Below are 3,644 nucleotides of genomic sequence, written 5' to 3' on the forward strand. Positions count from 1 at the left end.
GTTGGCAAGGGATCCCAGAGACCCCATGATGCACATGTCTGTGCGACCAGCTGGCCTTGCTGTGGGTTGCTCTCCATAGGGTGAGCTGTGAGAAGGAGGAGTTTGCTAGCATCTTGGACTCTGAGCAGCAGGTGAAGAAACATCTGCAGGAACAGATGGACCACTCAGAGGAGAAGATAGAGAAATGGAAAGAGATGGATGAGAGAGAGACCCAAGAGGCTTGGGAGCTGCAGGAACAGCAGGAGCAGTCCCTGGCCCAGCTGCAGGAGCTCAGAGCCACCTGTGAGCACCGCATCACCTCCAATGAAAGGCTGAGCTCCAAGAAGTAGGCCTTGCAGCAGCACCTGCAGAGGCAGACCCAGCTCCTGGAGCAGCTTTAGCAAGTGCAGGGCCCGATCAACTGTGGGGACTAGGTGATGCCCCCAAAGTGGCAGGACACTCTCAAGTGCCTGGAAGTAATCAGAACACAGGATGAGTGCCTGCAGGCCAGGCTGATCTTCCTGGCTTTCCCTGGGGAAGGGGAAGGTGTGAGCCCTGGAGAAGCAAAAGGTGAGAAAGCGACTCCCCCTGATGTGCCCATCACAGAGGATAGAGACATCCTCCAAAGTAAGAGGGATGTGTCTCTGCAAGCACTCTTTGAGGCTGACATCCACAGGGAGAAACTCCTGCCGCAGGAGCTGTGGGCCTGTTGCAGGCACTCTATCCACCCGACAGCTCAGTGCCAGATAGAGCTGGATCCACAGGTACCCGCCCCGTGAGCTGCCACCACAGCATGTGTGAGGATGGGAAGTGGGACAAGTGGGAGTCTAAAAACAAAATCTGCTTAATCCACAACCTGCGTGATGAGGTGCACTTCCATAGTCCAGCGAACAAGCTCCACCATCCATGCAGCCAGGTGTTGGCACATATCCACACCGTCCAGGAGTTGCTCCTGGTATGTAACAGACAGATGTTCATCCTGGATCAACTGTGTCTGGAGAAAGCAAAGGGCATGTGCCAGCTGTCCCAGGAGAAGATAGAGAAGAGGAAAGAGCTGCAGGAGCTGCTGGCTCTCCTCTCAAGGGGCTCCAGATGTCGGTCCAGTCTGAGCCCCCCATCTGTGTTGCTGCTTTAGAGGCCTCAGGCTCCTGGGTGGGCAAAATGAGGGAGGAGCAGAAAGGTTTTGAAGAATTGCAACTTCAAGACCATGTGGAACCTGAGAGAGGAGAGGTCGGGGCTCCTTACCCCCTAGAGGACTCTCCCACAGAGCACATCCTGCCACAGATGTCCCACATCCAGAGCCACCCACAGCTGGCGAACTCAGGCTTGCAGCACTCTGTCCCTTTTTTCTGTAGGCTGATGGGGATGATGACTCCCTATGTGACATATTGAGTCTCAAAATCCTCGGCAGCCATCAGAACTCGGTTGCCAGGTATCCTTCTCTAGGTCTCTATCTGCCTGGTAATGGGAAGCGTAAACTGTGGGCTGGGTAGAGCAGAGGCTGCTGGGAGGAGACAAAATTCAAGGGATATCTAATGGCCCATTGGTGACCAGGGAAGAGGCCCATGTGATGCTTATCACAAAGAATAAATTGTTTTCAAAGGGAAATAAAGCCTCCACAAAGATTTCTTCTTCCAGTCATAGGGCTTGAACTCAGGGCCTGGTCACTTTCACTGAGCTCTTTTTGATCAAGACCGGTGCTTTACCAGTTGAGCCCCACCTCTCCTTCCAGCTTTTTCTGTGTGGAATTGAACCCAAGGCTTCAGACATGCTAGGCAAACACTCTACCACTGAGCCACATTCTCAGCTAAGATGATCCCCTGCCCCCAAACACATGTAGTCATTACTCAGATAAATTGGAAGTAGGGGCTAGGATGAATATGAAGCACAAATCTGGTTCACACAGAAATACTCCACTGCCCCCTCTTTGACACACTTATTTAAAGTTTCTCTTTTACCTTTGAGGGATGAGAGAGGGAGAGGGGAGTCCCGAGAGAGGAGTACCAAGAACAGTGGCCCCCTGAGCTCCACAGCTTCCCCCACAAATGTAGTCCTCCAGATTCGGATCTTACCTGACTCAATGTGGAGTCTACATTGTCTCCCCACCCCTGCAAGGCTCAGGATGAAATAAATGTCAGCCCTGGACTTAGCCCACACCCAGGGTGGAAACTCCTAGTCCCAGAACGACTTCCACCCCTAACTTCCCTGAGTTTGGCTAGACCCACCACTCACCACAATGTTGGCGGCCATGATCTCATGGACGGATTCCAGGAAGTAGGTCTATTGCAGAAGCAGCAGGGTGAGTATAAAAGAAGGAGGTGGGTGATTGCTCTGGGATCTTCCTCCTCGGAGCCCTCCCATCCAACTAGGGCCATGGTGACCCGAAGCATTCCAAGGTCAGGGGGTGAGACAGATGGAGGAGCACAGGACTAAAGGAGGTAATGCTTTATCTTGGTGCACTTGAAAATTCCAATTATATTCAGCCCATGTCAATCCCAGAGCCAACATGCAATGCCTCTCGTTGTTGTTTTCCATGAGTGCTGTCCCTGAGCTCTTTTTCTCAAGGCTGGCATTCTACTAGTTGAGTTACAGGGCCACTTCTTGTTTTCTGATGTTTCATCAAGGATAAAAGTCTCATACACTTTCCTGCCCAGGCTGGCTTGTCACCATGATACTCCAGATCTCAGCTTCTTGAGTAGCTAGGATGACAGGTGTGAACCACCAGTGCCCAGAATGTGATGCCTTTTAAAAGAATCTTGGCGAGTGTGTACAAGGAGCACCAAAAGGCTGGGTTAGATCAGGACCCAATCAAGGAGCTAGGATGGGGAATGTTGACTTTCTAGTCATTCTGTTCCCCAAAATTAAAGATGCCAAGTGGTGTTGTATGCATCAAACTCCTAGGCCAACAACCACCAGGCTTAATGCGGAAAAGGTAGAGAATACCTAAAAATTGCAGTGTAGAAATCTCTCATTTTGCATGCACATAGTGTGTGTGTGTGTGTGTGTGTGTGTGTGTGTGTGTGTGTGTGTGTGTGTGTGTGTGTACCGGGTCTTGAACTCAGAGCCTAGGTGGTAACCTTTAGCCTGTTTGCACAAAGTTGGTGCTCTACCACTTGAACTATAGTAGCTCCACTTCCCAGCTTTTTGGTGATTCATTGGAGATAAGAGTCTTTCCAGGTGAGCTTTGAATCTTGATTCATCCTCCAGTTTCTGCCTTGAGGAGCTAGGATTATAGGCATGAGCCACTGGCATCCAGCTGCATGGATGTCTTTTCATAGTCTCTTCTGTTCTAACAGCTATCTACTTGCTCTGGCCTAGATCTCTGGCCTCTACATCAGCTCCCAGCAGCCCCTGACTGTGTGGAGAACATAAAGCTCAAACCTGTCAATGCATCCTATTTCTTTGTCCTCAGGGGAAGGAATGATTCCTCTGATACCTGGAGGGGTAGGGGTAGGGGTAGAGACAGGTGGGATAGCTGTAGATGGGTGCTCAGCTAGAAGATAGATATTCTGTTTTATCCAAGAAGGAAAGCATGGCCAGATGTTAATGACTCATGCTCTTATATTCCTAGCTCCCTCAGGAGGCTGAGATCTGAGGATTGACATTCAGAGGCTACCCAGCAAAAAATATCTGTTAGACTGTCCTCTCCCAAAATACCACCTGAA

Source organism: Dipodomys spectabilis, unplaced genomic scaffold (genome assembly GCF_019054845.1).
Source record: "Dipodomys spectabilis isolate Male_0828 unplaced genomic scaffold, ASM1905484v1 ptg000536l, whole genome shotgun sequence".
NCBI classification, from domain to species: domain Eukaryota; kingdom Metazoa; phylum Chordata; class Mammalia; order Rodentia; family Heteromyidae; genus Dipodomys; species Dipodomys spectabilis.